Raw genomic sequence first — 16,098 nt, 5'->3', positions numbered from 1 at the left:
AATAGGGAACTTTCAGGATAGCATTTGAAATGTAAATAAAGAAAATAATAATAAAAAAAGGAAGAGAGAGAAGCGAGTTGATCACTACCATCAACACATGTGAGGCCCGTTGCAGACTTTGACATGTGCTCCTCTTTTGTGTTAGGAATACATGTTCTGCAAACATGCATGTCTGCCCAGAGCCTGCCCAGGTACACACACAAGTTAGTCAGAAGGTCTGAGGAGTCCCCTCCAGGGAAACCAGTGCTCAGCCAAGAGCAGGCGGGAGACCAGGTTCATTCTCTGTGTAGGAAAAACGCTCTGCTCCCATTGCGAGCTTCGCCTTTCCTCCTCACTGCCTGACACTGAGAAATATTTAGGCTGGCCCACTTACCAGCCTTAGCTTGGCAAGGTAGGACATGAAAATCATGACTTGTTCCCTGTTCCAGACATGCACCAACCATCCAGGCCCTTCATCTGCCGCTCCCTCTGATAAAACCCGCGGCTTTCATAACCCTGCCTGGTGATTTATGCTGGGGTCATTAAGCACTCAGGCACTTCTGTTTCTTGGCATTTGAACACATATTTCCAGGTGGAATTTTCCTTCTGTTGGTTAGTATATGACAGCAGAAAAAAATGTGAAGTTCTTTCCTGCATGGCATTAAAAATGGAAGACGTTAGCAAAAGTTGCTTTGACAAATGCCTAATGGGAACTGGCGCTGAAGGTGTTTGTTCTGCAAGCACTGTGTGAAACACCAGCGTTCCTCAACACAGACACCATTGCTCCCCACTTGACATAGGGAAAAAGTCATAATGTCCTGGGTCTAGGGGTCCCATATGGATCTAGGGGTCTTTGCTATGTCTTTTTGTCTGTGGGGCAGATTGTCCAGAGAGCTGTGGTGTGGGTCTCATGCTAAGCTTTCTTCAGTTTCTCTGAGTTCCAATGTTTAAAATAACCAAGCAGGACAGCAATACACGATCAAGCTAAGTGGCTCTTCCATCATTAAATGGTTGAATTCTCAACATGAAGCTTAGAGGTCCTCAATCTGTGAGGTCAGTTTGTTTCAAGGTCCGTATTCCCTAAAACTGTGTGAGTCTTGCTCCCACCTATAAGGGAGGGTGTATCTAGGTTAAATTAGCAGTCACTGTGTCGGACCCTGACTTCCCATGCAGCCTGGGGTCTGCCAGAGGGGTGTGTATTGGCACCACTGTTAGCCTGCAACAGTGAGACATAGATGACCGTTCCTGTCCCCTGTGCACTGAGGTGACAGGATGGCAGACAGTCGACAGCGGGCAGGCCATCCCAAGACACCTGTCTCTGTGCCCTTATAATGAGAAACAGACTAGAAGACACACATCAGTGTCACTTAAAGTTGCATTAGTCTAGCCACCCCATTGCCCAGCATTAGAGGAAGTAGAATCGGGGTCTTGAGAAGACACCACCTGCCTTGGGTTGCTTCCTATTGCTGTGTGAAAGACTATGACCACAAGCAACCTAAGGAGGAAAGAGCTTACTGCACCTTATAACTTGAAGTTATTCATGAAGGGATGTTGGGGTAAGAACTCGGGTCAGGAACCTGGAGGGCAGAGCTAAACTAGAGACCATGGAGGAATGTTGTTTACTGACTTGCTCCCCACGATTTACTCAACCTGTTTTCTTACACCATCTAAGACCACCTGCCCAGGGGTAGTACCACCCCTGTAATCTGGGCCCTCCCACATCACCACAGAAAAAGAAAACACCCCCTTAGACTTGCCTGTGGCCAATCTGATAGAAGCATTCTCTCACCTGAGGTTCTGTTTTCATATATATATATATATATATATATATATATATATATATATATATAGTATCAAGTTGACAAAAATTTATCAGACCCACGTAGCATTTTTCACAGTTGTCAGTATGTTGAATCTTTACTAGGTGATCTGAGAGAATGACATTCCTATAGATTGGAACATTACTCAGCAAAAAAAAAAAAAGTATGAATTATTACTGCTTATCACAACATGAATGGAGTTTGGGACAGTATGTTCATCAAATAAGTTGAACACAGAAGGACAAGCACGCAGTGTCTCCCATCATGGATATTGAGAGCAGAATAGTATTTAGGCTAAATCTGAAACACTGGGAGAGCAAGTGAGTGTGAGCCCCCATATGGTTTGACAGGAAAAAGGTCTGTGGTTCTGTGATACAGAGAATGAATACAACGAGCGATATCTTTTTAACCCATCTCAAAACAGAAGTCTGAATGTTCAGAGTAAAGAGAGAATCAACTGTTAAGTGGATAGGTGTGCCCTCCTCATCCCCTGAGGGCCATGGTGATGCCCAGGGAAAGCATCTCTGGGGCATTCCTCGAGATGCTGGGTGATTCTTATGTGGCACGGTGTGGTCATTTGTGTATGAGTATATGTGATATTTTCTCAATAATGAAGAAAAATCTGGTTTTAAAGAAATGATTATTTTTATGTGTTGACAGTGGTCAACTTTGAGTTTGGGAAGAAAATGAGACCTTCTAATCTAACTCCTCTGCCCTGGCCCAGGTCAGTGGAGACTCTGAGATGCTCAGTTGGGATGGAAATGTGGTTCTCAGTCTCGCTGAAGGATCTTCAAGGTAGAGGGCAGTACAGTTCTGAAACAAGAGATAATGAAGTATCTCCTGTCCCTGCTGTTTGAAAGTTATTTTCCAACTTTATTCTTTCACATTGGAATACAAAACAATGGCTTTTATGATGGCATCCTTACATGCTCTCTGCTGTGGTCAATCTCCTTTCTCCTCTCCCTCCCCATCTGCACCCCACTGGCTCCTTCCCCCAATATCCATCTTCAAGCTTTCATGTCTTATGTATTCTGTTATTCGAGTTTCGCAAAGTTTTTCATCCCTAACTAAGATTTACAGCTTCCCAACACGCAAGGTTTTTCCTGAAGAAAGCATTGAGTGCAATGAGAAAAGCTAGTGTTTATGCCTCTAATGGACCTGTTTCATCACTGGAAGATCTGCCTAGATCAGTGGAGATCTCTCTCTCTCTCTCTCTCTCTCTCTCTCTCTCTTTCTCTCTCTCTCCCTCCCTCCCTCCCTCTTTCTCTCTCCTCAACCCTTCCCCTGGAGCATTGTACATCCTATCCAGGGGAATCCATGTTTGGCAGATGACTAGTGTTACAAAAACAGTAGCAGACGGTGAGAAGCTCTGAGACATTCTCAGAAAGCTCCTTGGAGCTGATCTTGAAGGAGCTACTGGTATAGGTGTAATATGGTATCATGAAGACTCACAATCACCTGGCTCTGTGAAAGAGATTTCAAAACAATTATCTTTCGCCAATTACATATTTATCCGTGTGCAAACTCAAAAGATTTGATTAAGCTTGAACGAAAATAACATTGCAAAAGATCAGATGCAAAGCGTAAGTGGACATTCCATCATTTTCCACTAAGCCAGGCATGAAACAGTCTTGCAGTCATGCAAAGCAAGGTAACTTTTATCATGAATTTTCTCCTTTGTAAATGTATATTTTATTTCATGTTTATAGACATACAACAAAAAACTCTTGGGGGTACTTAATCCGAAGTCCAATAGGCTTGAGAATGTCTAGGGAATTGAGGACCCCCCAAGAAGGCATCCAGTTTCCTTTCTACATCTAGAGGCTGGCAGAGGACTATTGGTACAGTTTCATTGTATCACTTATGTGAAGTGCTGGTATTCCACCCCTCCTACCCCAGAGTTCATTTTATGCTGATCTCATAGCCTACTTCCAGCCAGCCAAGAACCCTGACTTACACCAGTAGATTTGTTCTCCATGTTGTATGGATGACCATTGGGAGCACTGAGGAGTCTTTAGGTTAAGAAATGTCAGACCCCACCCACTAATTGACTCATCTCATACCTAGCTTTTTCTACTAGTGAACTCTGACTAACAAGCTCTAGAATTTTGTAGAGCCTCTGTTTATTCATTGCAAAAGGGCTAAGAGAGCTAGCAATGGGCATGCCCTCCCTCTGCTTCATCAGGGCTATCACACTGGTCTTTCAAGATCTTCCATGGTGAATCATTCATACAACAGACATGGACAGAAACTCAGAATTGGACATGGGGTGTTTGTTGAGAGTTGATCACTAAGCATTTCCCAGAATCCTAGGACATAGCTCTCCAAATATTATAGAGGAATGAAACCCATATGCTTCAAACACTGTCTGGCCATAGACTGACTATATGTTCACTAAAACTTAGCATTTGTTGCTTTTATTACAATTTTACATATGCATAAGTAGTTTTGCTGCTCAACCAAGTTTGGGAAGCACTGATTTTGTAGAAAATGACCTATTGGGTTTTGTTCAAAACATTTACTCCACAGAAGACACCATCAGCTGCCTTCTTCTTGGCTCTGGATCTTAGAAGGTAGGAATCACATGTCCAAAGTATTGGGCTCTGGATCCTAGAAGGCAGGAATCATGTGTCCATAGTATTGGTACATTTAAACCTAATGCACTTTTCTATGAACAGAGGGTCACTTGTCCCATCCAGACAAGGTCACAGCCTGTAGACACTCTGATGTCACAGTTCTTGTCAGAGTGCAAGGTCCAGAGTAGCTCTACTTCTATGTTATATACACATGGTCAAATGAATATTTTTCGGCTAGGGGGCAGGTTTGATCAACCAGGGCCATTTTTGGGCACAGCTGAGTGGACAAGGATTGTTGAAAGAAAAGAAAAGGTTTGAAGTGAGAGAGGAAACTTTTTCAAGAAGAGACATGTGATCCTGAATATGAATCAGGAAGCAAACCCATTGGCTAAGTTCTCCATTCATTCTCTTCCTTTATTGAAGTAAAAAAGGTGTGGTGGCTCACACCTTTAATCCCAGCACTCAGGAGGCAGAGACAGGCGGGTTTCTGAGTTTGAGGCCAGCCTGGTCTACAAAGTGAGTTCCAGGACAGCCAGGGCTACAGAGAAACCCTATTTTGAAAAACAAAAACAAAAACAAAACAAAATTCTAAAATTCCAATAAACACGGTCAAAGCTGTCTTATCACTGGGAGTATATCCCTGCCTGAAGGGGCATTTAAACTGTGCTCTGCCTCTGGGTTACTCCAATCATAAGCTCATAGGGAAGACCTAGGATCCTTCACGTTGGTCCTCAGCTATGAGCCAAGACCGATTTCCTGACAATGACTCTATTGTGTCTGCAACATTTCACTTCGGATGCTAACATCCTTGGAGCTTTAGCTTCAGGGATCATGGCTTGACATCCGCTTAGACCGTTTTCTTCTCCTTTCGATTCTTGAGTTAAAAGAATTGTTTTGTTTTTCGAATACTTAAATAGCTGAACTTTGTGACAGCTAAGAGGATTCTGGGTTTTGCTGACACTGAACTGGGGATGGCTCAGAAACCTGATGATAGTCTTCGTGCAGAGTCTAGGAGCTGTGGGGCCCCCGGGAGGATCTTACCTTCATCTGGGCCAGCCCTTTTCCAAGCACACACAGCTTCTGAGACACATGACTGTCCCCTGTAGCAGTCCTGCCTGGGACTAGGGCCAGCATCCTCTGTGGCATCTCTTGACAAGCCTCGAAGGGTTGAGATTTACTAATGCTTGGTTTTAAGTCAATTTGATTGAAATCTATGCACTCCAATCAGTGATAATTCAGGGTGGAGGAAAAGATTGGAAAGAAGGAGTAAAGTGGAAAAGGGCCAAGGAGAGGAAGCAAAAGTTAGGGGAGGAAGGGGAAGGATAGAGTGAGATGGAGAGAATAGTAGAAGAGCAGAGGGGAAGAAGAGGATGAGGGAGAGAAGGACAAGGCACATTTGGTCACCTTCAGATCAGCTTTGCAGCTAAATGAATGAACAGGATGTTAATTTGGTCTGTGTGAGCATGGGGACTAATTGTGGTGCATACTTGGTGAGTTGGTATGAGGTGAAAATCTCTAATTAAATATATCGATCATGGATTTGGAGAGGATGCTTCTGCATGCTGCACTATGGTAGCACAAAGACACTAGTGAGGAAGTTAAACATCACTTGTTTAAATTACTTCAGCAAAAAATAGTAGGCTTACTGGATCTGTTTGTATCACCTGGGTTTATTGTTTTTGTAAAGAGAGGATAAGGACTTTAAATATGTTTCATATTTCTAAAAGTTAAACATGATCTTTTAAACTAAAACCCAAGTGGGATTTCTTCCAAGCCATTATAAAAACCATAACAATGAGCTATGAATCAAATTTTATCTTTTCCTTTTCCTTCTTTCTCGGCATTGAGCCAGACAAGAAATACAATTGTACCTATTTTCAAATAATTAAATGTTTATCTTTTTTCCTACACAATTTTGCCTAGATTAATTCAAAAGAAGAGAATCCCTCTACTGCCAAAGGAGATTCTGACATCAAAATTCTCTTCATGAATTCAATGATGAGAGGAGTGTATGCAGTTTTAGCAATTTACTTGGTTTGGGGGGTGGGGTTGGCTGGATTTAGTTGTTGTTGTTGTTGTTGTTGTTGTTGTTGTTGTTTTGTCTTGTTTTGTAAGATCAAAGGCTCACTCCATTTGGATAATTTTCTCTTGGTTCTGACCCTTTTTAAACCAGAACACCAACTGTGTGAGCTAATGAAGCAGTTAAGGAAACTGACAGTGAAACTAAATATTTGAATGATGCTTAAAGTCTGCGCAGTCTGTAGAGAAGATGCACAGGCCCATGTTAGTTCAGTGTGATACGTGCTTTAAACAACCTCCCCACGGTGTCACGTTTTATTACAAAATGAAAGTCCCCGAGTCAGGAAGACAATTGTCAGTCTTTAACATATCCTGAGAAAAACATGGTTTTGAACACACTTGGTCAAACAAATATTTCAAGTCTTGTTTTACAAATTATTTTGAAGAGTGGGATGCAGACCATTATCAGCAATTGTCCAGTGTGTGTGATGTCCTAATTTTCACCACCAGCCCCATGAAACAGGTTTGTTTTGTATGTCTCCTTTGATACCGTAATATTCAGCTCCTTTAGTCTTGCAGTGCCACAACAGGAAGTACCTACTGGGCTATATTCAGGCCAACAGAAAGAACTGTTCAGGCTTTGCCTGATAGTCTTCCCAGAGAGTCTCTTTTGAGCAAGTGTCTTTCCTCAGTGAAATATCAGCATGCATTTCTTCTGTTCAAAAGTGTCCAGTGGGCCATCCTCTTCTCACAATGCATGTGACACCCTTAGGCTTCCACAAAGCCTAAATTCTTGTTTATGGGGTCCTCCACTGGCTCTGCCACTTCTGGATAATCACCCACACTGAGGCTAGCCACACCCCTTGTTTTCTCTGGCATGTTTGATTTTCCTTCTTTGCCAATGGCTGCAGCTCTAGGATTGCTTCTCTGATGCATCGGCTTGCCCTCCTTCCTCCTCTATGCTTAGACCATGGACAGATTCTTGGGGTTTGTGTGTGTACTTGTATGAATAGAGGGGTAAACACACGTGTGGGAAACTAGTGGACATTGGGCAATGTGGGCTCAAGTGCCAAGGCAAACATATTCAAATGTTGAGCACTCAAACACTCCAACCTCAACACGGTACAGGAAATGTAGTTGACTATTTATCCAATAGGACCCTTTAGAATGCTAAAGCAGATCATTCTGGGCTGCTAAAGAAATGACTTTTAGGTTCCAAAGAACATAGCTCCAGATAAAGACTGAGACCCACATCTGTGCCCTGCCCTGTAGCTTCAGTGGGAGGAAGAAGTGATTTGAATCCTCTGTAAACCATTCACCATGACATGTTGCTTGGTCTGGCTTCCTGTTCCACCAAGACTAGGTTACAATGATAGCAAGGCCAGCTCATGGTACAAAAGAGGACACAGAATGCAGAAGGGGTCATAGAGGGAAAGGAAGAGAATAAAGAAGAGGAGGAAGCAGGCATGGAGGGCAGAGTGATGGATGAGCAGGAGATGGGATACAGGAGAAAGAGAGGACACATAGTGCCATCTAACCAGGTTCCATTCAGCCTTATAGTCTAGCATTACATCAAGGTCCAAATGATACCTGCTTATATCTCATTTTCCTACTCAGCCAGGGACTGAAACTACCCTCATTACTTGTTTCTAATAATTATCTCCTTTTGGGAATCACAATGATCTCATTTTTGCTAGCATGTTCAAAAGAGACTCTTCCTTCAAAAAGTTATCTGATAAATTTTCAAAGGTCAGAGGATGAAAAATACCTTGACATTTGATGAATATTTGCATGTGCATTTAATTTACTTGGGGGAGATAAATATGGCTATTACCAAGGCAGATGCAGTAATCACCCTAATTAGGCCACAGATGTGAAAGGGGATGCTTCAAGAGCTAGCATCAGCTGAATGATAAATGCTTGCTGTAGGGTCTCTATCATCTTGGCTTTAGTTATGTCCATGTCTGCTTTTCTTCTGAATGTGCTATATTGGAAGGTACACATGGACAGTGACCTCTTTAGTAAACATCTGGAGGGAGAGAAGACCAATAGAACACTGATCCTTGAGATCTGGCACCAAGGATAGCATCTAAGGCAGGAGCTGGCAAATCTTTTTGCTGAAAGACGAAAAGCAAATCTCTCTAGCTTTGTTCTGGTCCTTCAACTCTACCTTTGCCAAGTGAACACAGACAATACACCAACGCAAGGCCATGGCTCTGTCCCAAGAGAAGTTTATTTACAAAACCAGGCAGACTAACAAGAAACTTACATGTAATATTTAAAAATACAAGGCTAGGGGTCCCACCTCTGTGTATACTCTGTGTATATAGAGAGTATAAACTTTGGGATTCAAAAATTGGTTGCCTCTCTCTTGATGGCTTAGGGCTTCTTACCTCCCTTATTCTTGTTTCCATATCGAAGGATGCACGGTGAGGGTGGTTGACAATATGATGTTTCCTCAGATCAGCAGTCTGAAAACCTCATTGACTGGGTCCATATGATTCTTTGTGAGAAATGCTTTTCACGACTGCCCATTGTCTCTATGGGCAGCATCTAGTGGTCATGACTAAGACTCTATGGTCCAAACGTCTAAAATATTTACTCTTTTTGTGGGAGATATCTCATGACTTGGATATACAGTGACTGACCTCAGTCTTAATCTGCAGGTAAAATAAACTAAGGGAGAAGTTTACACATTCTACACACACACACACACACACACACACACACACACGAGAGCATCAGAGTACTGAATGTGGTAAGTATGTTAATCTGATCACTCTACAGTATCCACCTGTGTTAGAACCCCACCCTGTTGATAGCTATAATTATGTGTCAATTTGAAAAAAAAATGTAAAAATTCAACAAGGGAGTCAGCTGAATGGACAGATACTACTCAAATGCTCATCACCCGAGTTTCTTCTTTGCAGTCAAGCCTGGTAGGCATGTGAACACTAGTAATTATGTGTTCCACACCAGTTGGTGCCACCTTTCTCGGCTGTGCTGTCTCAGTTCTGCCTCCTGTCAGTGAGGTGAGTTGTGTTACGTTTGCCCAGGACAACATCAGAATTGTTGGAGAAGGTGAAGATCAGGCAAGAGGGGAGAACAGAAAGCCCATGCAGCTACAGATTCTGCACATGCTTTATAACAAAAACTAGTTTTACGAGTTGAATATACTTTTCTCTTTGTTCAAGTGAGTGTTTTCAAAGTGAACTCCAGTTGCTTTTTTGCCAGGGAGGTGTGGCCTACTCTGTCTTGATAGCAGCCACAGCAAGGCCCAGATTCCCATTGTTGATGTCTTCTGTCCTCCCCCCCTGGCCTTTTAGGTTTTTCTGTTAGTTGAGAGTTTTCTAATGGCTCCTGTGTTGGAAGTTCAGTCTCCAACATGTCGATCAGGTTGGGGTTAGGGGAGGGGAATGTGGTCCTTTAAGAGTTGGAGTTTAGAATAAGTTCTGTAGGTCATTGAGGAAAATATTTCTTCAAGACATGAAGGTAACTCTCATGGGACCTCTAAAAATTCATGAGAGTAAGTGTTCAAAAGTCTAAGGCTGACCTCTGACCCTGATCTAGCTTTCTATCTTACCCTGTAAATGCCTCCTCTCACATAAATATCTGCTACCGTGGTACCTTAATCACTATGAAATCCTCACAAGAGAGGGTCCATACACTTGAACCTTCAAAACTGTGAACTGAACAAACCTCTTCCAAAAGCTAGTCTGCCTCATGTGTTTTGTTATAGTAATGGAAGACTGAATCATGTAGTTGATTCATTATTATATTAATATTAAATATTCTGCCTGAGTGTAAGCTCCATGGACTTAGCAGAGACAAGAGATATAGGGTAAGTGTTTTAGAGGAGCTGCTGATGGTCGTTCCTTCAAATGACAGAACAAATTTGTTCTCAAAAGAACAAGTGGTGATAAAATAGCAAGACTGGCCTCTAAGTTTTCTGGCTTCCTGTCTTGCCATGTGAATGAGACCCTCTGCATAGCTGAGCAGAAGCTAAGATCATGCTTTTGGACCTCCAGAACTGGTAGCCAAATAAAACTTTTTCTAAAAAGCTAGTTATTTAGCCTCAGGTATTTTGTTAGAGCAACAGAAACAAAGGCTATGGAAAGACCACCCACCAAAGTGGCCTGTCTTGAGCCTGAGGCTTTAAAGCAACTATGCAATGAGAGACAGGTAAGAACAGTGGCTAAGGTCTACTTGTTCTTCATCTCATCTTTAAAAAGAACATTTCTGTGTGATTTTTATTGTAGTTTATTGGTATACTAGAACAAATGCACATATGCCACTTATGATTAAACCAACAATCTCTTCGATGTATATTGTTACAACTTTTCCTGGAACGACATACAGTTAAAAATTTTAGATACCCATGTGCTAATGGCTATAGCTTGAACAACACTATTCTAATGCATGTCTGGTCTAACATAGCTATTATCTTTCTTCAGAAAGCAAGGTGAGTGGAAAAGGGATCCGTAGGTACAGGAGGGCAGCTATTGTGGAAGACCAGACAGGAGCCCAGGTGACTGCCCCACACACTAGGGACCTTCCTTGATATCTCCATGGCCTTAGGTTCTGCAAACAGGAAGATAAAAGGACCAGGGCCCTTTGGTAGGGAAGATCACCTCTGGATTAACCCTCACTCCCCAAACCCCTCCAATGTAGGATTCTACTTTCTTTCCTTAGAGAATTGAAATACCTCCTACAGGCAGGGTTTGTTTGTTTTTTTTCCCTTCTCCACTTTACAGTCACAGAAACTAAAATCTTTGGAAGGAGTGATGACCAACATGTCCATGAAGGAAGACGGAGTGCGAGAGCAGGTGCCCACATCTGTGGGTAGCCCAGCTGTGCTGCTGGCAATGTTAACAGTGGCCCACACATTTGCAGGGTGTGTGTCGGCAGCTGAGTTCTCTCCACTGATTTGATCTTGTAGTGTTAACAGCACATCTTAGAAACAATCTTGTTCTCTTTCAGGGCTGTTTGGGCAGTCGTAGGCTTTTCACATTTCAATATGATGTTCAGGATCCAAGGAGCTTATTCCTACGTAAAAGTTCCTGCTGTGCTGTGAACTGGAATTGCTGTGTGGTGAATAGACATCTTAATACAGATGCCTAGCTTGTGAGCAGCCATGTCTGCAGCAGCGTTGGGCTTCTCATTTTCTCTAGGCCAAGTGTTGCAGGGCCTTCATGCCTCGTGTCAGACTGAGCCATATGGATGCCTTATAAATGATGTGGACTGCATTTCAACTGCCATTTTCCACTTCAGTTATATATTTGGTTATTTTTACATTCTCCCTGTGCTCTTGATAACTTTACTTATTCATGGTAGTATATATGTTTTAAATCTTATACTTCAGTAGATTTTCTGCAATAGGCGTATATTGGTTACTCTTGTATTGCTTTGATAAAACACTATGGTAAGGCCCTGTGGTGGGTTTTGTCATCTTACTTCTTGGAATTGCTTTTCCTCAGAGCCCATATCTGTTGGTCTGTGTCACATATATTTTGAAGCCACCTTCTACATGTCACATTCAACTGTCAGATGGGGTGATCATTTTAGCTCTGTAGTAGGGTTGGTCAGAACACCCGGTGATGGTTTTTCTGTGTTCTTGGTCTTCCTCTGTGCCCAGCCTAACCCAAAAGGCAGTATGGTGAACTCAAAGACAGGAACTAAAATCAGCCGCCTGTCTGGATAGTGAAAACTTTGCATGCTTACTTTTAGGGATTTTCATTTCAGGAACTCCTCCAATGAAGGCTAGGGACTCTCTCTTATATCACATTTTCTTTGGAGGGCCACTCTGGTTAGTTTTGTCATACACAAGCTACAGTCATTTGGAACTTCTATCACAATGGCCTGTAAGCAAGCCTGTGGGGCATTTTCTTGGTTAATGACTGGTGCAAAGGGCCCAGCTGACTGTGGGTGGTGCCACTCCTGGGCAGGTTGTCCTTAGTCCTAAAAGAAAGTAGACTGAGCAAGCCATAGGGAAAGCAGCACTCCCCTTCAATTCCAACCTCCAGGTTCTTGCCCTGCCTGAATGTTTGCCTTGTCTTCCCACGGTGATAACCGTGTAAGCCAAATAAACCCTTTCCTCCCAAGTTGCTTTTTGTCAGTGTTTTCACAGTAGCAGAAAGAAAACCAAGACAAAGGCAGTAGTGGTAGATATCCTGGCATTTGCCCACTCATCTTTTCAGTTATGAGTGCTGCCTGTAGAACCGCAGTCAGGACACTCTCTCAGCTTTTTAACTTTTGCAGTTCTGACGTCTTGGATTTGAATTCCTTCCCATTTCACAGAGTCAGGTGCTTTCTTTGCATTGAGTAGGATCCCAGGAGAAAGCCAAGAAGACAGCTAAGATCCTAAGAGGCGACAGTGCAGGCTTAACTTTGCTGAGTAGCCTTTGCCTAGGGGTGCCAGGATGGAATCCCTTCCCAGCGTGCCCTCCCGGAGGGGTAAGGGCAATCTGCGAAGGATTTAGATGGCTGTAGCTGTCAGCTACGTGTCACTGTGACAAAATACCAGATACAGGCTACTCATAAAAATGAGCTTTATTTAGCTCTCAGCTTTAGAGGCTCAAGTTCTCAACAGTGTAGTATAGGCTCTGGCTCAAGGTAAGGAGTCCATCATGAATAGTAAATGGTGATACTCATGCTGGAATAAGTGGCTGCAGTTTGGGTCAGGGAGCAAGAAGATCATTCGGAGGAAGGTGATCATAGTACCTCCCAATAAACCTCACCACCCAATGGTGCTACACTAAAGGCTAAATCTAGTGGTTTTTGAGGAAAACTTGAACTCCACTCAAAATATAACACATGGTAGGGTGTCCCTGGGTAAGGAGGCTCCCCAAGGCAGCACAGCTGGGAGACTTGTGATGGCAAAGATATATTTATTTAGTGGCTAAAACATTGCCAGAATGAGGTCGTGTGCGGCATGTAAGCAGGCAGACTCTGACTGGTGAAAAATATGCTTGCTGTGGGCTAATTTTTAAAATAATTGGATATGTAAAATTTTGAATTTGGCACTATCAAACTTTGAGCTAGTGAGTGAAGAGATACAGCCTCTGGGCCATGACAGAGTCCATGTTTGGTATGTTGATAGACAGCTATGTGAGCCTGTCAAGGAAGTGAAACTGTCCACTGTACAGAAACCTTAAGCTTAGGAAAATGCATAAGGATTCAGTGTTGATTATCTTAAATGTCAAAAAGGAATTTAGTTTTATCTATGTCACAAAGATTTCATTCCTGGTAGAAATCATATAATTTTACAGTAGGATGGAATCTGGGTAGGAAAACAAGAAACTCAGGAACTGCAAATAGGATCTCTCTACAATCTTCATGACCTGAACTGAACCATCAGCTATAGGCCCTTTTCAGCATACATGAAGTAACAAGCTGCTAAGTTTGGGCAGTTGCTGTGCATTGGTGTTCCATCTCCCTAAGGCAAATTCTTTCACCAACTCTTTAGGGTACTGGATAGGATGTGGGACAAATAAATTACTGCAGCTCCAGGGATGTTGGGCTTGGATCATCACATTGAAGCAGTGGATGCTGAGAAGAAAGAGGATGGAAACAGAAGCCATAAGGACATTGCCCAGGAGGGCATTCAGTTTAGGGACAAAGTCAGGGAGATACCCTCCCTGTAGAAAAGATTCAATCCTATCTTTGTTTGGGGGCCATCAGGGTAATAAGTATAGGGCAACAGATTTTAGCATTGTAGGTGTAAGAGAAGTACACCAGCTGTGCTGTGTTCTCAATGATGTCTCTACTGATGGCAGATATGTTCTTTTGAATTGAGTCATTCTTAGCTCCTTCAAACAATAATATTCATCATATTTCTGCAGCTCTGGCATCTATGAAGTGCATGACGATCTGTATCCTATCATCTTCTTTTGTTTGGAATGTTCAATGTGGAGCAGAGCTGCGCTGCAGTACATTTGACTAGTGGAGCTGAAGTTTCTCCTTAGTTCTGTGGTCCAAACCACAAGTTTCTAGGACTGTAATCTCTCACTATGGATGACACTGCTGTCTTACAAATTCCAAACTTTCAAATATCTGAATATCCTGAGAGTGAATACTGCTAGAATTGAAGATATAAAATTTGCGGTGGAGCATTAAAATGAAAGATGCTATCTATGACTGGTTAATGCCATTCTGAAGGAATTTTACATTGTGCCTGATTGGACACACCAGAAAACTATTTAAAAGTTTGATTTACTCCCTGTAAAGAAGGCTGTGTTGTTGAAGATGGTTATAGCCTATTACACTGCACTTATGGACAGAAGCTGTATAAAGCTGTCAGGTTTCAAGCCCCTTCATGTTTATCAGAATGCTTTCAAATTGTCTGCATATCCTTATGGAAGCATCTCTCTGTTCCAGTCCACACCCCATCTCGGGGTTCATTTGTGTGCCCTTTAAGAGCTCCCCTTGGCTTCTCTAAGTATATGCATATGGCTTGAAATATATTAATCACTTTTCAAAGTCTTCAAGTGCTTGCGATAATTTCCATAAACCAAATTTAATGCAGGTGGGCCTGCTGCCAACAGACGGACCAACCCCAGGGTGGGACTCTGGCATTTCTCCTTGAATGCTTCATGCCATTAAGAAGTGTTTCAAACAAAAAGGGAGAGTCCAATTATGCCAAGTTGTGAAGATTTTTTTTAATGTCCTGTTTTTACAGTAATCTAAGGTTTTGTGCCAAGCCATAAGTATGTCTAATTTTAGCTCAGCTCCTCAGTCAGAAGCAAGCATGTCTGTCTGTCTATTCTTTCAGTCCTTTACATTTGTTCCCTTAAGGATCTATCTGCCTTTGAGCTTGCTTATGAGCAGTGCTCCTGATCATTCATGGGTTAATTTGAGGCAGCACAGCCAGGCGCCTGTCAGCTCTAATGAATTCATCACTATTAATAAGTTTGGCGCCTAATTTACTACGAGCTGGCACTGGTAATGACGCTGAGAGATCACATGTACCAGCTGATGCGCAGATTCTTCCCCACTGAAATGGACATTTCTGCCAAAGTCAATGAGTAAAACTGACAGTGCGGATGACTAACCTCCAGCCCAGAGCCTTTGGCAGCTCACACCTTTGTGCAAAGCACAGTACGTTGTTTAAATTCTTCCAGATTATGATGATGGTAATAATAGAGATATTTAGTAAGTGAGGGAAGTGTGGCCTCCATACTATCTGCAATGAAGCCTGCAAAAAGGGAATCATTGTTGGCAGGGGGATCTAGTGTCATTCGTGAGAGGAGACGGATGATCAGAACCTTTACCACACCCTGCTGCCTGTGCTACTATAGGACAAACAAATGCACATCATTGGCCTCAGTTGAAAAGCTAATTTGCAGCCTGTTGAAAAGATGAGCCAAGAAGTGAGCCCTTCAGCAAGCCTTCGAGCCTCTTTGATACAGAGAAATCTCTGGAAAGCAACAGAGTGCGCAGTACCTACATTTATTTACTCAGTAGCTAGACATGCCAAAGTGATGATGGTCTAAGAACTTTGGTGATTTTGCAATTTTACAGTCTCCAGATGTCCTGAACATCTAATGTTGATTCACAGCTCTCTGTAAAGCAAGAAGAGTCATGCTAAGATAAGAGAGGTCATTCCTAAAACAATGAATTTATGAAATTCTTGGGCAAATGGATGTATCTGGAGGATATCATCCTTAGTGAGGTAACCCAATCACAAAAGAAGTCACTAGATATGC

The sequence above is a fragment of the Mus pahari genome, chromosome 16, assembly GCF_900095145.1.
Source record: "Mus pahari chromosome 16, PAHARI_EIJ_v1.1, whole genome shotgun sequence".
Lineage (NCBI taxonomy): Eukaryota > Metazoa > Chordata > Mammalia > Rodentia > Muridae > Mus > Mus pahari.
The sequence above is the reverse complement of the archived record's forward strand: the minus strand, read 5'-3'. Positions refer to the sequence as shown.